The sequence below is a fragment of the Thermobia domestica genome, chromosome 18 (assembly GCF_964235325.1).
Source record: "Thermobia domestica chromosome 18, izTheDome1.hap1.1, whole genome shotgun sequence".
Classification (NCBI taxonomy): Eukaryota; Metazoa; Arthropoda; class Insecta; order Zygentoma; family Lepismatidae; genus Thermobia; species Thermobia domestica.
In genome coordinates, this window is record NC_137471.1 from 122,737,990 (window position 1) to 122,763,258 (window position 25,269).

Sequence of the window (25,269 nt, forward strand, 5' to 3'; positions counted from 1 at the left end):
TTTTTTTTTTTAAATAATTTTTAAGAGTTGTGATGTGGTTATTAGAGATTACTGCAGAAGTCCCTTACTACTCTTTGTAAACGGAGTGTTAATGAAAGAACAACCAGCTAGATACATATAAGGCCTAGGGGGAAGTCGTATTTTAGGTATGACCTTGACGGCAGCCATCTTGAAATCCCCTATTTTGAATGAAGGTCAAGTTTTTTAAATGGGAGTAGGGTAATATGATACATAAGTTCGGGCTAGAATTTAATCAGGAAGACAACGGTGGAGTTAGTTTTAAGATACGCCCATACTTACTACGTCAGTAAGTCCCTTACCTCCGCTTCTAACCCGCGTATTAATGACAATAAGTGAATAAAAGCTTCGGTAATACACATTATGCCTAGAGGGAAGTGATACGGTAAGGGTATTCTTGACGGAAGCCATCGTGAAACCCGATATTTTGAATTAAAGTGAAGTTTTGAAAATGAAAACCATAGCATGTGACACTTCATTTTAATAGTAAATTTTCCCAAAAAGCCAATTGAATGTTTATTTTTGTTCCATAGTTAACCAATATGAATTTAGCTTCTAATGTGCACCAAACGCGTCCATTATTCGATCTTTCAAATTGGCAACACTTCTAATTTTCACCGCATGTTTTAAGATTCCAACTGGCACTTTGCAATTGTTGCCATGGCTTATGTTTTCTAAATTTATTACATTTTTTTAAGAGTTGCGATTTGTCAGTTCATGAATAGTGTTGGGATAAGCATCCAGCAATCTTTTTGAATTTTGAAGACTTGCCATGTAATTATTTATTTCCTATGCCATGAAATTGTTTATTTCCTATACCTGCCCTTCAAAAACTCGTTTACTGACATGAATCATCGCACAACGAAACAACTCCAACTTTGCATTCAGCTAATAGCGAAGACGTAGCTTGTAATGGATAGTAGATGAGACGAGAAATCAAATGAAAATTCACTTCAAAAAGGAAAACGAAATATGATTGTTTTGTTCTATATTTATTTCTTTATTGTATATTTATTTACTTATTTATTTACTTTCTATGGCAATTTTTGAGCTAGTCAAACAAAAAAGTCGTTCGTTTTCTAGCGATTGTTGTCGATGGTTTATGTTTGTAAGATGTATAATCAGTATTGATCGGGAACTCGATTAATTTACACCTTTTTATAAACAAGTTACCTGTTTTCATATTATGTTCATAGTACAAACAGCATGTTGGGAACAGTCATATTATGCTTCTTTGATATTTTTTACCAATGCTGCTGTTCCTTTAAAGTTGTATTTATTACAATATGTTATTGTTTGTCGTTTGCGCAACATGTAGGCTACATTTCCTGATAATTTTGTGTTTTTGTAACACCAGTTTGTTATAATTTTATTTGTATCCCTTTACGTCACATAGGTCCATAGGTTCCTCATGTATTCTGGTTTAAAATAAATAATTACATTGCATGTCTTCAAAATTCAGAAAGATTGGATGCTTATCCCAACACTATTCACGAACTGACAAATCGCAACTCTTAAAAAAATGTAATACATTTAGAAAACATGAGCCGTGGGAAAAATTGCAAAGCGCCAGTTGGAATCTTAAAACATGCGGTGAAAATTAGGAGTGTAGCCAATTTGAAAAATTGAATAATGGACGCGTTTGGTTCACATTAGAAGCTAAATTCATATTGGTTAACTAGAGAACAAAAATAAGCATACCATTGGCTTTTTGGGAAAATTTGCTATAAAAATGATGTGTCACATGCTATGGTTTTCATTTTTCAAAACTTCAATTTAATTCAAGATGGCTGTCGTCATGGATACCTTTACGATATTACTTCCCTTTAGGCATAATATGTATTACCAAAGTTTTTATCCACTTATTATCATTAATACGCGGGTTAGAAGCGGAGGTAAGGAACTTATGCACGTAGTAAGTGTAAACAATTAATATGCCTGTAACTTTTCCCCAAATGAGCGTATCTTAAAACTAATTTCACCATTGTCTTCCTGATTAAATTCTAGCCCGAAATTATGTATCATATTACCCTATTCTCATTTAAAAAACTTGACCTTCATTCAAAATGGCGGATTTCAAGATGGCTGCCGTCAAGGTCATACCTACCATACGACTTCCCTTTAGGCCTTATATGTATCTAGCTGGTTGTTCTTTCATTAACACTCCATTTACAAAGGGTAGTAAGGGACTTCTGCAGTAATCTCTAATAACCACATCACAACTCTTAAAAATTAGAGAAAAATGGAAAACATGCACCATGGCAAAAATTTGTCATCACAAATAATGAATACATGTCCTCTATCAGCACAAAAAATTTCATTGAAATCGAAGCCGGACAATTGGGTCATGTCCCTTGTAAGCAAACTGATACACAAATACGGAAACACTACACGAAATGCAGAATAATCAGCTACATAATATAGGTAAGTAGGAAAAACATGAATAGGATATGTTGCATATACACAGAAAATATTCAAAACAATAATAGAGACTTAGAGAATTGCATAATATACTAACAAGAATAAAAATATCTGAAATACATGAACATGAATTTATGTAGTTATGGATTTTATATGTAATTTACAACAAAAATTAGGAAAATATTAAATAACGTGTTAGTTATTCATAATCAGCTTCCCAGTAATACTGTATCAGTTGTTTCTTAAGTATATACTCACTACGATAAGTTTTAAATTTATCTGGAAGATCGTTATACGTTTTGAGTAGACTGTATTTAACACTCTTTGTGCCATAACTAGTTGAGTTCATTCTTCTAATATATAATGCATCTCTACGTCTTGTATACAAAGATACGATGTTACTTAAAAAATCTTCATGAAGCATTGGTTTGATGTGACGAAGTTTTTTGTAGACTCTTCGCTGTGATTACAGAGTGATGTCCAGTTTGTATCTGTTCTGCTGATAATCGTTCGACAGGAAAGCCTTTCTAAACATGATCCATTAATAATCACAAATATCACAAGCACAAGCATTTTTATTTGCATTGGATTTCGAAGTTCAGTAAAGGGAGTTACTTGTTACACTGAAAACCTCTTTCTTACTCGGCAAAATATACTGGTATTATTTGTATTATTTTAACTGTGTGTTTGTACAATCAAACAACAAATTGCTTTAGTGTGTTTCCAGGATTTGTACAGGAATAATTAACTTTTGTCTTTTTACACGTGATGTAAGACATATAGGAAATGAAGGGGAGTAAGGGTGCAAAGAAAAATTAAAAAAAAAAAAAAAAAAAATGAAATGAAATCTTTAAGTTTTACGTCCCATAATTATGCCAGCTAGGCTAAAGAAGGTAGTGATGATGAGAAATGAATGAAATGTTGGAATTAAGAAAGTGAGAGGAAACGGGAGAACCCCGAGAAAACCCACACACACTGTGTTTGTCCACCACCAAATGAAAATTAATACGTGAGTATAACATGAATTACGATTTGATAATAAGAGTAAAAGGAAGCAGCAATTTTTTGTAAAATAACAGGAAATAGAAAAGAGTGATCAAAATGGAGAAAATAAACTGAAAAATAGAATAAGTAAAGAATGAGCAATGTGGGTAAGGCCATTGAAGACGATTAAGACAAGAAGAACAGTTCGCAAATAGGATGGTAGTGTGTATACTTCCTATTTCTTTGTGAGGGATGGAAGGATGTGAAGAAAGGATCTTGGAGAATTCTCACATGCAATGTGTGGTTAGATGTACCATTGTGACTGGCTGTGTATTTTGGAGACTGTCAGCGGAGAGTCTGAGCGTTGATAGGCTTTGTGGTGGGATCGCGAAGTCATGCTGGTGTCGAAATATTTGTTTCAAAGGGCAAGCTGTCATAATAAGGTGTGAGGCTTGTTTCGTAATCTTAGGTTAAGTTAAGCAAGTTTTTTTTTTTTTTTTTTTTTTTTTTTTTTTTTTTTTTTTTTTTTAGATACAATTAGTATGGAATAAGAAAAAATTAGTTTCTTAGGAAGTGGAAGCTGGGATGGAGTTGAGAGCGCAAATCGAAATTTACGATTGTGTTACTTGCGGACAAGATTGGTGAAGGATAAGAGAATATCTGCGGTTGGAGAGTTTTGGGTAGACTATGTTGAAGTAGTGATTGGAGATAAGGTATAAAACAGATACGTGCTTCCTGAATAGTCTGTGGATAGGGATATGTAACGTTTGATATGGTGAGAATTGAAGCTCTTATCTTTTATGTAGGGGTGAAAGGGCCTAGCGTACCCTTAACTACTTGCTTTTGTGCTTTTCTGATACATGTGATTAGCTACACTGTTGTTGTCAAGAGTATTTTCCTAAAATACAGCAAAGATAGTGTTTTCTTGTTCCCGAAAGAAAGGCTGTGAAATGAAATCATCATGTTATACATGCGGATGATAATGTGTATGTCTCTTATGATAACTGTTTGCGATACGTGACTGAAACAGTGAAGGACAGAATTCCTCAGAGCACTGACTTGCATTATTACAAGTAGTGTGGCCGTAAAGAGTATGTATGACATCGTTAAGAAAAGACGAACAAAAATCGCTAGTAAGCAGTGTATTTTGCTACACATACTGTACAGTACACAAATAGATAAGTCTCTTACCATGTATGCTCTAATATCTGCCAACAGACGGACATAGCCGCTCTATTAGACGGCATAGCATAGTTTAGAAATCTAAAAGAAAATAATATTGGCCTAAGGGAATTGTGAATAAGTGGTTTCAAAACTATTTAGGGAGTAAAAATTAAGCTGTGCTAATAGACTATACGTATCAACAGGCTGCAAACACTAATCATACTTCGGATGTAAAAGCAGTAAGATGTGGAGTGCCGCAAGGTTCTTATCTAGGATTAATCCTCTTTTATTATTTTTATAAAAGTAAACGACCTTCCAACTAATATAAAGATGCAAACTCAATAATGTGTGTTAATGACACAAGTTTATCCATTTCACAAGTTTATCCTAATACACTGATAGAGAAATGCAAGCTAGTATCAAATGATAAAGTAATTAACCTTGAGGATAATTAGTTAAATATTCATAAAGCAACAGTAATAAATTTCCATTGTTTGCGAAACATAAACGTTAATAATCCAACCATACACATTTAGCATAAAAGTATAGGAAATGTGAATGAATATGAATTTCTAGACTATGGGTAAATGACACACTTACGTGGAATAAGTACATCATTACACCGAAAAAGAAACTGTGAAGTACACTATGCTTTAAGAAGTGTAAAAACTTCGTTTAACCTATCAACACTTAAGATAATTTATTATAGTCAGTTTGAAACGGTACTTACATATGGGATAGTACGCTGGGGAATTACAACACAAATTGAGACAATATCTAAAAATCATAAAAGAGTAATACAAAAAATGAAAGATACCAAATCAAGAGCTCTCATGTAAAAGAATATTTAAAGAGCTTAAACGTCTTCCACCACTTTGTCTCTACATATTACGAACAGAAATCTTCATAAATAATTATCTCAACATTTAAATCAACCGTGACATTAGAAATAAAAGGAATTTTGCTATGCTATACAGACTACAACACTCTATCAAAAAGATGATGTTCAATATACAAGAATATTAATTTACAAACCAAACAATACAAGAGACTCAAAATCAGGTAAAATTTTCACACAAAAATTAACGAATTACCTACTGTAACATTATTTTATTCTGTTTCTAAATACATTGAACACACATAACATAGGAATTTGTAAAGCTACTATCTTGTGTAGCAAAGAAAGGCCAGAAACTACCATGTTATCACACTGAAGTTGGCATAGTAGTTAATATAGTCTGTAAATATATAACTAATAATATGTAGCAATTAAATAGTATAACCATATTTATAGTCTGGTATATATAAAACCATCTGGAGATGTTTTATGTAAATTCACCGATTTAATTGTAGTAGCAATATGATGTATATAAAATTTCTGTGTTACTCTTACATAAAAATATATTGACATGTTCTATATCGCATGCACAAATGTACAATACTATGGTCACTTCAACGCAAAATAAATAAATAAATGCAATTTATTAATTAAGCAACATGAACACAGTATACAAAGTACAAGCAGTTGTTAACGTTTACCTTTAGGACAGTAAAATATTTAATAAGCTTACTCACATGAAGCATACCCATTAACAGGCCGTAACCATATTTAAATTTGAGCATTAATATTTCTGTAACCACAAGTTAGTTTGGGAAACTGAAAAAAGTTAAATGTAAACTATTAGAAATTTACTTAATGACAATTTTAACCTATAGCATATAACGAGCTGAAGGGTTGGAGGAGCAACTAATATGGATTAGCGCATATATAGACACACATATTTTTGTTATCAAAATAATGGAAACATTTAACCTGACTAACAGTGCGTTTGACCATCATTAGCCTGGAATAGAGTTTGTATTCGTCGCGGAATTCAGGCGTGTATCCCGTGAATCTTCTGCAGTGGAATAATAGCCCATTCTTCGTGCAGTGTAGCACTTTCTGGCGTCAGCAATGATGTAAGCGAAATCATTGTTCTAAAACTGATTATAGTTGTTCAATAATTTGAAAGTTGAAAGTTAAAACGGACCAGGGAAAATGAAACTGAAAATTTTCATTTTACTTATAGATAAGTGTAACTCCTTGACGCACCTTAGACTTTCTAGATTTCGACTTAGCCTGGAGTCTTGTTCACAGAGGTTAAAGACATGAGAAAGAATAATAAAAACATTTAAAAAACAAATGTCACCAGGGTCGAATAGTGCGAGAAAAACACTTTGTCCAAGTTGCTGGATATTCGTCGAATGGTGAAGTAACACACTGTAACATGGCGGACTTACGGCGAGAGGGACATATCTTATGTAAAATCAATATTCAAGAAGGGGACATATGTTATGTTAATAATTTCATGAATGTCACATTCAAGTGAAAAGAACGTATTTTTCTCTGTGACGAGCTTTAACTACTAGTTACTTTATACTTAAATCGGCAGCGCAGAACTGCTTCATTGTTGGAACTTTAATCAACAATGGTGATACTGCTCTCAGTCGCTGCATGTTTACCGCATTTAAACTGTCTATTTTGTCCCGTCTTCCATCTTCTTAGGCACAATTTCTTCTGAGAACTGACTTTCTTTAATATATTGTCCCATGTGTGAATAAATATTTCTAAGGATGCTGTGTACGAATTCAATAATTTTGAATTTATATTTTTTCCTTTATCTGATAAAATTTTCAGGTAAAATTCCGTAACAAATTACTCTAGCACAAGAAGTGGCAGAACATATAAAGATATGTGTCTTGTTTAATTTTGATACTGGATTTTGTTTTCTGCCAAAATTTTGGAAAACTTTCCTAAGTCTTTCAAGATCAAGAGATTTATTTTTTATTTATCATTCTGAATTTGGGATAAATATATTTTCTTGCTAAATTCTAAAATAGTATTTCTTTTAGGGTAGTGAAATGAAATCTTTGAGTTTTATGTCCCATAGTTATGCCGGCTAGGCTAAAGGAGACGGTGATGATGAGAAATGAATGAAACGGTGGAATGAAGAAAGTTCGGGGAAACGGGACAACCCCGAGGAAACCCACGCACACGGTGTCTTTTAGGGTGTGACTCAAGAGTGATGAAGCAACAAAGAAAAAAGTATCTTTTAAATCATAAATGTGAGGGTGTGTCGCAATTGGCGCAATATTTCGGACCTGTTAAACACAACAAATCGGAATTTGGAATAAGGGACGCCAGACAGCTCTTTTTACATTACCTTTTCTCGTTCTTTATACATCTCTTGTGGAGCTGTATTTGTGTTAACTATGTATAGAATGTCTTCGATTCCCGGCGGGAGCTCATGTGGTTTGGATTCCACGTTAATCAGTAGGTCCCATCTCATATAGCCTCGCTGCTGAAAGGGACGTTAAACTCAATATCAACTCAACTCAACTATGTATAGAATGAACTGGAAAACTGAGTAGTAACCGGGAAAAGACAGGTAATTAATTAACTGATGAAATGAGTAGGGAACCTGACCTTATATATAGTGTCCCGGTTTTTCGTTTAAAAATTTTGGCAACCCTATGCTGAACGGGACGTTAAAACTCAAAATCAAATCAACCAATTTGTAAATTATTTTATTTTGCAGTGGAAGATATGCAGCTTATATTGCTGTTTTTAATTTTATGTCAATGTTTGTATTTGTTAATTACTACGTTGCATTTCTTACTCAATCATCTCTTATCTAAATTCAACTTTGGATTCCTTTAGCAAATAAACACATTTTCGAAAATAAGTCTCTCTGTTTTATCTTTAGCCTCAAATAAAATTTCTGAATCATCAATATTAAGGTGTTTTTTTTTTCTCGAATGCTTCCACATCCTCGAAATGGGGTATTCTGCTTTAGCGTCCTGTGTTCTTTAACCGGTATTTTGAGATTTCTTTCTGACATACCTACATACTCTGCAGATAACTGCGCTTTATTGTCGATGTTATGCCATTTAGGCCAGGGAAAGTGTTGACGTTCATCTGATGTTAATCAAATCACACTTGTACAGGTCTGGCTGTGTATTAGTATTGCCCTGTTCGAAAACAGTTGTTCGGGAACAATCAGTGGTGCTATTCAACTGGTTCTCTAGAACCTTTTGTTAAAAATTTCGAGTTCGCAGAACCGTTTGTTGCATCTCCAGCAACTTTCTACTATTGTCGATATGGGTATGTAGAGAACCGGTAGGCTCTGTTGGTCACCAATACTTTGGTCTTGATGTCACAAAGTGAGGTGGGTGTGAACATGAGTTGGAAAACCGATCGACGGTCCCGACAGTGTTGTGGCCACTTCTCGGGTCACCATGCACTACTTGAGAGGCTTTCGCTGGAAATCTTTGGGTCTCTTCGCATCTCCTGACTTTTCTGCGTAATTCTACACCGCACATTACCCATCAAATCACAAAAATTCTGCAGGGTTTTGACAAGAAGTTGCGAGAACCGGCCCAGAAGCACGGATTGTTTGCTTGTGTGAACGCGTATGTCCGGCAACTGACGGATCCCTCGGACAATATAGGTATGGGGAAAACGAGCAAATACGCTAGTTTCCGAATATGTAAATCCGATGTTGAATTTGGAATTGTTCCAGTGCTGGGGCCCAACAGAGCAGACACTGCTGATCGCTCGTGGCTATTTCGACCTATGGGTCAGTTGAGTTTGGCTTTTGTGTGTGTGTGTGTGTGTCAGAGAACAAATTGAACTGTGCCTCCCCCATAACACATTCCTAGCAACGGGCCTGCTGGATATTACAAGCAAGCTCAAGAATGGGTTCCAACTGGAACCAAACCAAGCTCAGCTCACGCTTGGGTCGAAATAGCCGAGAGCGATCAGCAGTGTCTGACCATCTTGAGCTCTGGTACTGGAACAACTTCAAAAGCAATATAGGGGTATGCATATTCGGAAACTAGCGTGTCTGCTCCCCATACCCACATTGCCCGAGGAGCCCGTTGATTATCGGAGATACGCGACCCCATAACTAAACAATCCCTGCTTCTGGGCCGGTTCTTGTCACTCTTGTGAGAATCCTGCTGGATCTCTTTGGTTTGATTGTAGTGTGCGGTATAGAATTACACAGGAGAGTCAAAAGATGAGTATAAACCCAAAGGTCTCCACTGGAAGCCTCTCCAGTGGCGCACGTGACCCGAGAAGTGACCACAACACTGTAGGGACCGTCGATGAGCTTCTTGACTCTTGTTTGAACACACCTCACTTACCGACTTCGAGACCTACAGACCCTATCGGTTCTGTACATATCCATATCGATCCTAGTACTCACCGACCAAGGAAGTAGGGAGTAAATCTCATTAATAAAAGTGCCGTATTGTATATTCTGTCTTATGTTTTCCTTTCTTTGAAGACGAATTTGTTTCAACGTGGCGTTACAAAATATAATAGAAACAGTTCTTAATTCGAACCAAGGTGATAAAATTGGCCTTGCGTTCTACAACGTAAGAACTCTTGTATCTACCTTGTATGGTTTGTTTCTAAGAGAATTACATCTATCTGTCTACCTACCCATCTACTATCTCTCTCAAATATATAGACTACATTATATATATATATATATATATATATATATATATATATATATATATATATATACAGTAAAAGCTCCTTATTCGTGCTTTCTTCATTCGCGTTTTCACTATCCGCGTATTAAAAAAAATGCTACCCAATTCCTATATTCGAGGCTAAAGATTTCTTTATTCGCGGATCTAATCAGTACGTACATACATAATAATAAAAAGGATTCCAATAGGTGTCCAACCCAATATCCTTTGTAAACGCAGTCAAATGGACTAATAAAATGTAAAATAGACCTTATTACAACTTTGCCTAAAGTATGTTGTTAAATTATATCGCCGCTGTATTGGTTCGGAACTTTGACATAAACCGCCTTCGCCGCGATCGGTGTTTTTGAGAATGTAAACAAACAGAATGAAAGCAACCTTATTACTCAATGAATAAAGTATATTTTTAAATGCCGCCACATTATTAGACGTTCCGTCCTTTGGTAAGAGCCGCTTTGCGTGTTTTATTGTTTCGTCTTTCCATTCGTTACAAAAATTGTGATCGAGTAACACGTCTTTACCGCTGTCTTCCTAATTTATACAGTAATGTCAACTAAAAAAAATGAGAAACGAGTTTCGACACGAAAAAAATCTGTTACCGCTTAAAGTGAAAATAGAAATGCTTGATCGTTTACGTCTTGGAGAGTCGTTTGCATCGATATCACGCTCATTCAATGTTAACGAATCGATAAAAAAATCCGAAGATATAATAAGGTCGTCTGTAGCTTCAACTTCACTGTCAGCGAAAATTGTTCGTGATCCAGCAATAGAAAAAATGGAAGTGCCGTTGTCATTATGGATCGAAGACCGCAACCAAAAAAGGGTGCCCCTGAGTGGTCCAATGGTCCGGGAGAAGGCAAAGCGTCTTTACGCTCATTTTAAAGAACCTGATGGTAGTTGTAGTGGTGAATGTACAGATGGAGGATTTCAAGCATCGGAAGGTTGGTTCAATAAATTTAAGGTGAGACAATCATTGCATAACATTAAAATCGTTGGAGAAGCTGCATCTGCAGACACTGCTGCAGCAGAACGATATCCAGAAGAATTTGCAAACTTAGTAGCTGATGGGGGATACAAACCTGAGCAAGTATTTAATGCAGACGAAACTGCACTGTTTTGGAAGAGAATGCCAAACAAAACATTCATTTCTAAAAGCGAAAAGTCTGCTCCTGGATTTAAGGCAGCAAAGGATAGAGTTACACTGCTGCTATGTTCTAATGCATCTGGAGATGGTGTCATTAAACCACTGACGCTTTAAATCCTCGGGCTTTAAAAAATCAAAATAAGCACGACCTGCCAGTATTTTGGCGTGCTAATAAGAAAGCGTGGGTTACAAGCGCTATTTTTTGTGACTGGTTCCGGAATTGTTTTGTTTCTGAAGTTGAAACTTATTTAAAAAAAACAGAATTTAGACTTTAAAGCAGTTCTAGTTTTGGACAATGCACCAGGTCATCCTTGCGAACTTGAAACTGTGCATCTAAATATAAAAGTGACATTTTTACCTCCCAACACGACGGCTTTGCTTCAACTTATGGACCAAGGAATAATCCAGGCCTTTAAGCTCTATTACATTAGACGAACCTTCAAAATCGTATTGGATAATATGGAATGTAATCCTGATATGAATGTTATGGAATGCTGGAAGAAATTTGGCATAGCAAAATGCATCGTAAACATAAAAGAATCATTGGAAGAACTGAAGCCACACACATTGAAGTAATGCTGGAAAAAACTGTGGCTCTGACTGCGGAAAATGACGAAGAATGTGTGCAAATTCAAACTTTGACTGCAAACATAGCCGAAATTGCGAATGGAATAGGACAAGATGGGTTCGAACAGATAGAATCAAGTGACATTCAGGAATTGCTTGAATCGCAAGATGAAGATTTGGCTGAAACCGACTTGGAGGAAATGTTAAATTCACAGCCCATTGAAGAAGAGGCTTCAACAAGCACTGGAAACGTGACATTTAATTTGAAAAATCTTAGTGAAGGTTTAAGAATGGTAAATGAGCTTTGTGATTTCTTTATGAAAATTGATCCGTCTATGGAACGAAGTCTTTTTTTTAAGAAGCAAATTGCTAATGCCACTGCTGAATATCAGTCTGAATTGAAGGAGCTTTTAAAAACTGCCAAGCAAGAAAAAATTACAAAATTCTTCAAACCATTGCCTAAACCTGAAGATAATAATTAATTAATATGGTCAAAAACTTCAATTACAGTAAATTGACTTTTTTATATATGTATTTGTTTTTTTATTTTGTCACCTAGGAACGTATCCCCTATAATCCCATATAAATTACCATTCCGTATTCACGGTTTCTGTATTCGCGGCATATGTATGGAACGTATACCCCACGAATAAAGAGCTGTTACTGTAGAGAGAGAGAGAGAACCGGTTGTTAAAAAATTAGAATAGCACCACTGGGAACAATATGTATACTATAGAATGCATCTGTTATCTAAAATATTTATTTAACCGTGGCAGTGATTTCCATTTTGAGAGTAACAGTAGGACCACCAGAATATCGTGAATTGGTAGTTTACACAGCAGACAACAGGTGCTGTATTTATTGGTAGAAAATAGACAGTCGGAAATTTGCATCTCTTTAGAAGACCTGTTGTTTAGAAGTAGGAGAAAGATGACTCCTCGGGTCATGCTACTCTCCTCCAATCACTGGCCGTTCGTGTTTTATGTTCTCCATACCATTTTTTCTGCGCTTCTGCATTGAGAGTGGTTATTGCAGGTTTTGAAATCGTAACCCGACCAGTGGTAGATCCAGAAGAGGGGCACGCGTCCACTGCTCAAGAAAAATGTAACTCTTTTTGTGTTATTTCAACGAGATGCGGTGACAAGGTATTTTTTCTGTTAATAAGTTATATTGTACCAACAATCTGCTCTCAGTCCATAATGTTACTACAACATAGCTAATATACCCAAGTGTTACAGCAGGTAATATTTTGCACCCCTTCCGACCCTTCCATTCTTTTCTGTAAGAATGAAAATCCGAGACCGAGGGTCTAATTTGTGGAAACATTTATAAGAGTTATTAGAGACTTTCCTATGATGATGAGCCAGAACTTGGAGGTTTATATTCTAAGTTGAACTTAGCATATAAAGAGAAACATGAAAAACTGAAGCGCGTGAACATATAATTTATTCCTATATCTGCGTCCCCTCTCAAGATAGTTCTGAAAGTTGCGGTTTTTTCGTAATGATTTAACTTTAATAATGAAATTGTACTTCACTTACGTTCGGTCAAAATTAGAATATGCTACTGTTGTGTGGTCACCAAGTATGCAAAAATACTGTGATATGATTGAGGGAATACAGAAAAAATTCCTAAGACTTCTAACGTACAGGAAAACTGGGCTTTACCCGAAATATGAATCTTACAGAGAGTTACTGGAAAATTATCAACTACCCACTTTATACGAAAGAAGAAGATATAATGATCTAATATTTTTATATAAATTAATACATGATAAGATTGACTCTATTGAGCTGCGTTCGTTGCTTTGTTTTCAAGTCCCATCAACCAGAACGAGAATAGGAAACACATCTACAATTTATCAAAGAAAGGCAAGAACAAATATCCTTCGGAAATCTCCTATATGGAGGATAAGCACCTTCCACAATGAGATCGAAAAAGACTTCAATATTGATATATTTAGCATGTCGGAAAGTGTGTACAAAAGAACAATTAAACAGGCATGTTTTGAAAACGGCATATAAAGAGCACCTATGCTAAAGACAATATGAATGTGTATTTTTAAATTGTCTATTTTGTAATGTGTATTTCTTTTAATTATTTGTATATCTCACTGTTTGTATTAATATGTATTTCGTTGTCAAAGACAACACAATAATTGGGCCTAGAGCCTGTTGTGTTGTGCTTGAACTAAAATAAAAAATAATAAATAAAATGATGCTTGTAGATAGGTAGTTCCAGATTGTGATTGGTTCTGCAGTTGCGTTATTTTCTTTCTATATATTTTTTGCATTATTTATTAAATATAAACTAATTATTTGCTGAGCAAAACTATATATTTTCGTTATATTGCATTATTTTCTTTTATGGTCCTTTACAACAGCCCTCTTTATTGTTAAACGATTTCTTTTTCCTAGACTTAGTTTCCGTCCATTTTTTCCCTTCTTTGATGATATCATGATGAACGTCATCTTGGACACTGGATACATCTGCTGCCCAACTTAACACAATCTGCCCTCTTTGAAAATAGGAGAGGTCATCCATTTTAGATTACCAACGCTTGGCCTATTGCCCAGACGAATCTGTACTACACTGCTTTCCTTACTACCTAATATTATCAAACATAACAGCAACATAAGACACTTACACGAATGGTCAGTGTTACTGACTGATAAAGATTACGTTATAAAGTATGGGTGTTTCCATTATTTTGAATACCATCTATATGACAGGTGTATCAAATGTCCGGGATCATAAGTCAATTCCGTTATGAAGTAAAGATAAGAAAAATGGAAAGAGAAGAAATTAGTTAGAAATTGGTGGTTTTCAATCTAAAATGCTGGAATTTTTTTATACCACACCAGCTGTTTGGGCTCAACATTGGCAAGGCGTCAGCGAAACATCAAGGCACGCAAAAATGACACGGGAACGTGTATATTGTTATTGATTTATGAGAGTACACAGAACATCTCGAATTCGCTCCCAGCCATGCTGCATTGTTGGCATGGTGAGGGCCCAAGGAAGAACCTGCTGAACTGGAAACGTTGCTCTTTCATGTAACATAAAGGACCTTATCAGTATGGAACTCAAACGGGTGGTGCGACTAAAAAAAAAAAAAAAAAAATTCCACAACTTTCCTCGCTTTCCATCTTTACTCTTAACAGAGTGGGGGCACGGTGGCTCTGGTGCGTAAGGACCCTGGTTCGATCCCGGGCAAGTAAGTTTGTGGTAGACAAGATCATGTTCGTGGGTTTTCTCGGAGTACTTCCGTTTCCTCCCATTTTCTCATTCCACCAATGCTTTCGTCATCATTCACTTGCTTTAATCATCGCAAGACGAAGCTTCAGAGCGTTTTGAGATACCATTTTTGAACTCTTATTATTCACAAAGAAAACAGAGGAGAAAGATTTGTCCCATGGTAACTAGGTATTTTATAAACTTGTAACCACAAAATAAATATATTGAGTACGGTATCATACATATTCGCGAACAAATCCCAAATTTTGAAAGTATGTGTCTTTATTTATTTATTTATTTATTTATTTATTTATTTATTGGACACCTATTACAGGAAAAGAATATTCCCATTTACAATAGGCTTACATAATTACAAGCTTTATAAATATTGAAACACACAACAAAAAGAAAAAATAAACTAAACATGCAATTAACATCACGAACATGAGAAAACACAAGTAAGAGATATATATGTATCAATTCCTCCAACAAGAAATAAAAAAATACAAATAGAACCTAGTAAAGACTATAAAATCAGCCCTTCGTGACAAAAAATGAAAGAAAAACAAACAGAACATAACAAATATAAATATCCAAAATATAAATGTTGAAATAAGATTTCTGTCAAGAAGCAGAAATGTTTTCATTTAATAGAAGTACTCTTTTAATTTCAAAATACTATAATCAATGTCAGGTTCGAATTGAAAGTCTCTCTTAATCAAAAATTATATTTAAGAGTTTTACATGGACTGAATAAGGCATAGCAAAATCTAAGTCGACATTCTCCTGTATCAGCTTGTTGTATAATCGACAAACTCTCGTAATAGGTGAGTTTAAATGTGCCATAGTTTGAGACCTGTTGTGGATAAAAGGTAATCGATTTCTTAATTTTTTTTATTTTATATTAAAATTCAGTAACTTTAGACACTCTGAACTGTCGACAATTCCGTTCACTAATTTGTAGAGAAAAATTGCTGAGAGCGCTCGTGTCTAGTTGCCAATGAACTACAACCAAAAATACTCAGCAGTGTTTTGTACGATACCTTTGCTTCGTAAGAATTAATATTAAAACCTTATAATATAGATCTCAAAAATTTATTTTGGATACGTTCAACCATGTTAATATAGTTTTTTGTAATAAGGAGCCCAGACTATAGAAGCATAATCAAGTCTACTTCTAACAAGGGTATTAAATACAGTTATTAAAGCATGAACATTTTGGAAGCCTCTGGTGTTCCTCAGTACAAATCCCTAAAGCTTAAAAGCCTCATTACATACTTTCACAATATGTACATTAAAAGACATCCTATTATTGATAACAATTCCCAAATCATTTACCTCTTAGCATCTTTTGATATTTAAGTTATTAATCTTATAATCAAAATAAGTGGGATTATTTTTTCTTGAAAAGGTTATTGCAGTACATTTATTGATATTGAAATGCAGTTTATTTTTAAGACTCCAGTTATAACAGCTATTTAAATCATCTTGAAGCTTCCAAACATCATTAGGTTCTCTTATTTGTCTATACAGTTTCATATCATCGGCGTACAATAAGCAATTTGAATTTTTGAGAACAGACGGTAAATCATTGATAAATAATACGATTATGGCCCCCTTTGGTCCTGCTTAGCCTAAAGGGCATAATCGTGGGAGGCTAAACTCAAATATTTAATTTTTACTCTTAACGGGGTTCTCCTAGATCCCGAACCTTTGATATATCGTACCCTATATATACATATATATGGATAGTGCTCACCTGTCACTACTAAGATATTTAGATGGTCATTTAGTATAATTAGCCGGTTGAGGATAATTCATGTTTCTAATCTTAAATGATCGACTCCTGTCTTGCTTGTTCCTGTAAAATAAACGATAGTTTCATCCCATAGTTAAAGCTGAAAAGCATAACATCAACATCATCCAAGAAAAGCTTCTATGAAGAGGATAACTGATGAGATGAAATTGCTAAGATATAAATTGAAATACAAATTGCGTTTGAACTCATGCAATATAGAGATTTTTCTTGATTTTTCAGGAAGCAATTAAATTTAGGACAAAAATACATAAACAACAGAAGTTGTCGACTGAATGTAACCACCTGCACTGTTTCAAAGTTTTCTGTTGGTTACAAAGAGAGTTTGAGTTTCGAACAACTTGCTGGCAACTTATATACCAGGGTATTGTGAGTATTCTAATCTGGTCGCATAAAGTAGTTATCAGATTTTTCGACATTGACCCATCATTTTGAGGAAATTGAGGATGAACTGACAAGGGAACCTTCCGAAAATGATAGTTGCAGTGAAACATGTGGCCTATGCCAATTGAAAGAGCTGTAACAGAGATGAGCATTCCCAAAAAATTAGCTGCCCATAGCAATAAGTTCAAGAAATATAAGGGGTGGAAGTTCGGGAAACAGCAAGGTTGGACAAGGGGGAAAAGTGCAAATTCCGCAAAAAAGGTGTACACGGAAAAATACAATGCTGACAAGTGATGTATAGAAAGAGACTTGCCACAATAGGGAACAAATGAAGGCCACCAGTAGGGTTAACAGTGTTGCCAACTGCAACGAAAAGTACATGTTTTGCAAAGATATATGAATTGAGTGCAATATTCAGTGTCATGTAGAACATAAGATATGACGTGTATAATCAGTGGTACAATCTAACAAAAGAGAATGTAAAAAACAGAAGTACGAAAAATACGGAAAAGACGAAGTTGGCCATAATGCGCCACATTTGATCACGAGCTGTGCATATTAGAATGAACAAAACAAGAAGCACCAACTATGCAGGAAACCGACGTACCTAGAGTCGCAAAGAAAAACGAGTTCCAAAGTTGGCAGCACTGACCACGAAAATCCAGACAATTCTAATATAGTTAGGTCACTCGCTTCACAAAAAGAAAATTCCGGCAAGAGGCATTAGCCTTTGCATCATTTGTACATGCTCGTCCACATTGTACGTGCAATTGTTCGATGAGACAATGGTCCAAACAGAAGATACATTTGCAGTGAGCACAGCGGAATACTGCCAATCCGTCATACATGGTACAATGATCGCCTGTGAATGTCTCGAAACAGTACTCTAGAGGTGTCGGAACCTTTGGTGGTCTTTCTATCACATATCCACACCAGTAGAAAACAAACATAATCAAAGGCTTGATCTGCTGTGTGTTGCAGTCTGCAGTACTATCACCGCCTATATGATGTATCCAGAGTGTCCTACCTAACTCTGAGACTGAAATAGTTTCAAAGCGAAAAAAATGTGACACATCCAGTTGTGCAGGAATGTACCCATGTCAGCGGGCGAGAAACTTCTGTGAGACGCAAGTGTCCCCAAGTCCCCCATCATAGGGTCCCAGGGGCCAACTTCAAACTTTCAAATAGCACCATCGGTCGAGTTATATTTCTTTCGATAAATCATGGAATATGCAACAACGCATATCAGAAATATTTACTATATGGGATTTCAAAATAGCCGCCAAAAATATCTGCTCGGTGACAAGAACAACGTGCATTTTTGGCGGCCATTTTGAAACCCGTTTTTCATATGGCAAATGTTTCTTATAGGCGGTGTTGTATCTATCCAGAGAAATGTCATCCGCCCCCTGTTCCCATTTGAAATGTTGCGGTTGACTCCTCGAGCCTTATGATCGGGACCCTGGGGACTTGCTTCTTACAAAGTTTTCTTGGCCCTTGACATGAGTACATTCCTGTGCAATTGGATTTGCAACATCTCTTTTCGCTTCGCAGCAATTTGAGATCACAATGTTCGATGCCATGTTAAGACACAACATATATTTGTGGCGGCCATTTTGAAAAACATGCTTCATATAGCAAATGTTTCCTATATGTGTTGTTGCACATACCATGATCTATCGAGAGAGGTGCCACTCGCTCCCTGTTGCCATTTGAAAGTTTGAAGTTGGCTCCTGGGGCCCTATGATGGGGATCGTGGGGACACTTGCTTCTCACAGATTTTATCATCCCTGACATTGGTACATTCCTGCACAACTGGATCCGTCACATTTTTGTTCGTTTCTCAAATCTTTCAGGTCACAAAGTTTGGTGGGACACCCTGTATATTCCCACATACGACCCAACCATGACATAATGTTTACTTCTATTATATGTTGTTGGCTCAACCCAACCATTTCATGTTCCCCGACTTGGCATTGCCTCAATCACTCTAGCATTGGTGCATTCCGAGTGATGCCTGTTGCCGGAATTTTCTTTCTGTGAAGCGAGTGGCCTAACTATATTAGACTTGTCTGGATGTTCATGGCCAGTGCTGCCAACTTTGGAATTAGTTTTTCTTTGCGACTCTAGGTACGTCGGTTTCCTGCATAGTTGGTGCTTCTTGTTTTGTTCATTCTAATATGCACAGCTCGTGATCAAATGTGGCGCATTATGGCCAACTTCGTCTTTTCCGTATTTTTCGTACTTCTGTTTTTCTATTTTCTTTTGTTAGATTGTACCACTGATTATACACGTCATATCTTATGTTCTACATGACACTGAATATTGAAGTCAATTCATATAGTGCTCTTTGCAAAACATGTACTTTTTATTGCAGTTGGTAACACTGTTAACCCTACTGGTGGCCTCCATTTGTTCCTTATTGTGGCAAGTCTCTTTCTATACATCACTTGTCAGCACTGTATTTTGCCGTGCCCCCCCTTTTGCACTTTTTTCCCTTGTCCAACCTTGCTGTTTCCCGAACTTTCACCCCTTATATTTCTTGAACCTATTGCTATGGGCAGCTAATTTTTTGGGAATGCTCATCTCTGTTACAGCTCTTTCAATTGGCATAGGCCACATGTTTCACTGCAACTATCATTTTCGGAAGGTTCCCTTGTGAGTGGGATGGACTAGTGGCTATGGCTCTGATCATACAATTGGACGTTGCTCCGTAGCCTTCCAGGAGTGTAATCAGTGGTATATTTAGGATTTTGTTTCCGGAGGGAAGGGGGGCGGGGGCGCTTTGCACAACACGGGGAAGCAGGGAGACAATTGCCCACCTGAGTTTGAGAATTAAATATATTTTAAACGATTGTCTACTAATACACTAGGAAAAAACGTCAAACTCGTAGGTTGATGGAGGATCTTACTCCCCCAGGCAATTCTGAAATGACGCTCCTGCAAACACACGTTGAATATTTGCCATCTCATTTCAACTTAACTGATTTCATTTTAGAAAAAAATAATTAAATATTCAGTTTCACCTGTGTACGTTTTTACCTGAAAGAAAATGTTGAGACAAGTTGAAGCTGAAATATATACTGATTGCAATTTTAATGGCAAGAATTGCAGGCTGGTGAATCTTATGTGATATGATACACACAAAAGTTTAGCAGTGAATGTAACCTTTAATTCTATTCATAGAAGAAAAAGGAAGCATCTTCTTGGCCTACCTAATTTCCTGGGCTACTTATCCTCCTTCTCTTGATTTTCTTTAAGTCAAACATTTACCTTTTCTTATAACTAAATGATAAACATTCCTTTGCTATAATAACTCAAGTCCTGTTAAGTTGATATCCATACAAGTTAATGTGGAACAGCAGTTTCGCTTATCAGCTCCTCTTAATTTTGTTGTTACTGACGACGGCCGACTTGAATCAGAACTAACAACAGTCGAAAGTATGATAGGAGAATTGAAAGAAAGTAACAACTAAGAAACGGATTGTTAGTAACAAGAAGAAGAAACAAAAGAGTAGAATGGACGAAAGAAAGAAAAAGAGAACACAGTTCTTACATGTAATAAAAGACAAATACAGTATTGTTTCTGAACAAAGAGCATAAGAACATGGAAAGTCAATGAAATTCTTAGAAATAGTAAGAAGGATTATTGTTGTACGTTGAATCCGAAAAACTAACAAACTTATTTCGGGGTGGGATGGGGCTTCAGCCCGGTAGCTCCCCCTAAATATGCCACTGAGTGTTAGAGAGTTTAGTTTAGTTTCTTTTTTTCGCCGTCTGCAAGCCATCATCAGACAGTAATATGAAAGAAAGTTGAAATAGTAAATATTTATTTACAAGGTACAGTAATGATGTCTTACGCACTTAATGATATTATAACTAGTAATGATGTACGTTGCAGAAGCGAACGAAAAGTTTATTTTTAACAGAATATGTTCACCGCTTTATCGGTTATCATTTCCACTGTATTTGACCCCCCCCCCCCAAAAAAAAAGTGAGATTTTTTTTTAAAACAAAATTTTCACTAAACATCTTTTTCTTTAAATAATCGAAGAAAAGGCGTTTCACTCTTATTGACGGATTCCAAACCGAAACAATAGGAATTATGAGAAAGCCTCATAGAAGACATAACATAGTAACTTATACCCTTTTACCCATTCACATTTGATCTATTTAATATTTCAGCCACTACCAATTAGCATGATTTGGATGCCTCATGCTTTTATCAAAATGGAATATTTTGCAGGTAGTTTATACAGTAAAATTGTTTCATATATATATATATATATATATATATATATATATATATATATATATATGTATGTGTGTAAACTTGCAAGTGGGATGGATTTAACCTTATTTTTGATGCATTGTAATCACAAACAATAAGGTTATTATTATTATTATTATTATTATTATTATTATTATTATTATTATTATTATTATTATTATTATTATTATTATTATTATTATTATTTTGCCATTGTTGCTTGACAGAAAACTAATTCAAATTTTAGACATCTTTGAAATTCCTACCTCTGATTTTTTTCACACATATTAATCGTTTTAGTCCCTGTTCTCTTTACGAATCCTCTCTCTGTTGAGATAAATGCCATGGCATTTTGGTTGGAGCTATTTCCTTCTTAATAATCTGGTTCTTATTAAATTGAGAATTAAATTAACATAATTTCTAAATGGAATAATCTTGTTTAATAGATATTATTTACGTACTATTTCACTCTTTTCATCATTTCTTTACGCACATACACATATTGTATATAACAAAGAGGCAGAATCATAGTTGCTAAGCTAAGGAAGAAATAGAGCAAATGGGTTTTACTGGGCGTCGGTTCCAATTCCAAAACCAATTTTTTCGAAAACATGATTTCGGAACTGGGACCTAAAGAGTGTTTCTGATAAGAACTGTTTGAGAGCTGGTACGGAAACTAATTTTCTGAGAAGTTGATTTTAGACTCGGGAATTTATTTTCTGAGGAAATCGGATCCGGTTCTGGAATCGAAACCAATTTTAGGGAAAACGTTTGTTGAGTCAGTTACTGAAATTGATAAATAAATGGAATAAAAATTCTGAGAAACCGTTGTACATGGCTCCATCGAGAGATCATTTTACAGTTGCTCAACATGTTTTACAGCCTGTAACAATCTTTAGCTAACGATGATGATGTAAACATTTTGAAACATATTCAATATGACTAATTTTACGAGGGTGATTCAGAAAGTAATGCATCCAAGATGATACCTTTACTTGTGTTTAACAGAAAGCATCGATAGAGGCACCAATGGAAAACTTGCAATGTCAGCTATAAATTGTGGCATAATATTTCATCATAGTCCCCAGTATGGGCAACACACTCGCGCCAAAGCGAAACAAGGTTTTTCATGCCGTCGGCGAAGAATTATGATGGCTGTTGGCGACACTTTTGTCGAATTGCTGCTTCCATCTCCACGTTACAACTGTAGTTTTGGCCCTTACGGTGATCCTTAAGTTTGGAGAAGAACTAAAAGTCGCAGGGCGCAAGATTCGGACTATTGGCAGGATGAGGCAGAATGTCAACAACACTTTGCCAGCAGTTGGGACAACTTTGCTTTTTTTTTTTGAGGAGAGAACGTGTGGCGATTCTCCATCGACTGACACTTCTTTATCGAGTCGTAGTGGTGTATCCACGACTCGTAGCTGGCGATGAATGTTTCTGGGCACACAACGTTCCACAGTCAGAAATTCAATGACAGGCCCTGTTTCAACCGGACGTCACCAGTGGATGCCATGGATTGCTCCATTACTCTAACGAGAAGAAATTGGAAGGTAAAACAAGTGACATTCTATAGCTTAAACATCAGTGCGTTAATGTTAAACAGTTCAGAATGTTTGCAGTACTATTTGCCAAGTAGTGGGTTTGGAGACTGAATCACCCTCGTAGGTCTCATGAACAGAACTGATATATTTCACTTCTATTTGCCGGTGCAATGCACAATTACGGTTTTTGTTTGCATAAACAGAATGATACGTAAAAATGTATTTCGGTCCTCTTCTTGAAGCACGTAAATTAAAACGTCTTCAAGTTCAATTTTGATGGCGGAAACCCGAAACGTTTACGGTTCCGTTACTATTAACAACCCTAGTAAAATGCCGCATTACTGTTTTTTTTTTTTTTTTTTTTTTTTTTGCGTAAACAGAACAATACTTAAAAATGTATTTCGGTTCTCTTCTTGAAGCACGAAGAATTAAACCATCTTTAAGTTTAGTTTCCATGGCAAAATGTTTACGATTCCGTTACCATTAAGAACTCTAGTAAAATAAAAATGGCTTCCAAAAGTCAACTATTGTCGCGTGTCCTGGCATACCTTCCAGAAGAAGAGAAGACAGCTCTAGGCTGGGGAAGAGAAAGTAATAACAACACAATAATTGGAACTTAGTTTCATTCAAGAATACATGCATTAACGCGAATAAAGCATGGATTGTTTGATGGTAAATTTATTAGTCCATTTTGCTTTTATTAGTCCAAAGTAGTTTCTGTTTCTGACATCAATATATCACGATCTATCGAGACTGCGATATGGGTGAAATGGCGTTGACAGAAGTAGGCTAAGATGCTAAAACCAAATTTTATATTTCTATATTCTTAAACATGATGTTGGAGTGCCAGTGATATACTAGATAAAAACTAAACCTGTTACACTTTCTCTCTGAGTATTAAGTTACACCGTTAGGTTGCATTGTTAACAGCATTTGAGAAATCAGAACCTCTTGAAAAATATTTTTCACACTAACTTATGGGCATTTTAAAAGTGTCTCATCTGTTTGATTTATTTAGTTAAAAACTAGAAGAAATCGTTTTAGGACGAAAATAAAAACGTATAACGTAAACCATGCCAGAAAACAGGAAAAACGTAAGATCTATCATACATACTAAAAGTATAATATAAGAACTTTCGCTACATACTTCATTACGCAAGAAGGGCAGAAGTACAATAATAAAAAAAAAGTAAAACAAATAAAGCATGCAGACAGGTACCATGCAGTGTCACGTGATAATGTTACCAGGCTGAAAGCAGATAAGGTTCTAGATAGACACCATGTTGGAATACAGGGTCACGTGATAATGTTACCAGGGTGATAGTTGATAAGCTTCTAGATGGGCACCATATTGAAATGCAAGCTCATGTGACTACGTTGTCATACTGAGAGTTATGGAGTTTAGAAGAGAAGAATCTAGTAATAATGGGTTAAATATTTCCTCAAATCAGGCAGAAATTTTGAAAAATTGCTGTCAGGATTAGTGTTGTGAAGGCCTGGAAAAAACCGGAAATTTTGGATAAATTTTCCCGAGCTTGGCAAAAACCGGAAAATTTGGGAAAAATTGAAATTTTCGAATACTTTACTACATTATGCTTTTAAAATGAAAGATATTTTATATTTACTAGTTTACAGTTAAGATCATTGAATACTTATGTTTCTTGTATTATGTAGAATATGGAAATTTTGTGACAACAAATATATGTGCACCACTCCTTTAAAGTTAGCACCGTGATAGAATAGAGTTATGACTACAGAAGAAACTAAAATGTAATCCTAGCTAGATTAATTAATATAAACGCTCTTAAATTATCTTAAGCAATCTTATGAAGTTCATGCTTTATGGGAGGAAAGTGTTAAAATAACAAGGCCAGAATCATTTTAGTTAATACCGGTATGTTAAAATCAAATATATATTTTATGGAGATACGTATGGCGATATCTTGTGCTGTGTAAAATTTCCGGAAATTTGAACCCATTAGTAAAAATATTTTGTTCGGAAATACTGTCGAAAACCGGAAAATATAATTTAGAAACTATTTCTTCGCCTGATGCTTGAGCCTATCTATTTCAAGTGTGAACCTGCTGTCGATGTGTGTTTTCCCATACCTTTCTCGAAAGAGGAGGGACAAATTGCTGTGGCTGAGATCCTTCAATAGATGGATGCAAAGCAAAG

The 25,269-nt window shown here is 35.6% G+C and overlaps 1 protein-coding gene across 1 annotated transcript in view; it reads right to left on the reverse strand.

The window, feature by feature from the left end:
• LOC145676198 (uncharacterized) overlaps positions 1-25,269 on the reverse strand; it is an 81,987-nt gene that overhangs the window by 1,981 nt on the left and 54,737 nt on the right. The gene's annotated exons all lie outside the window — the stretch shown is intronic.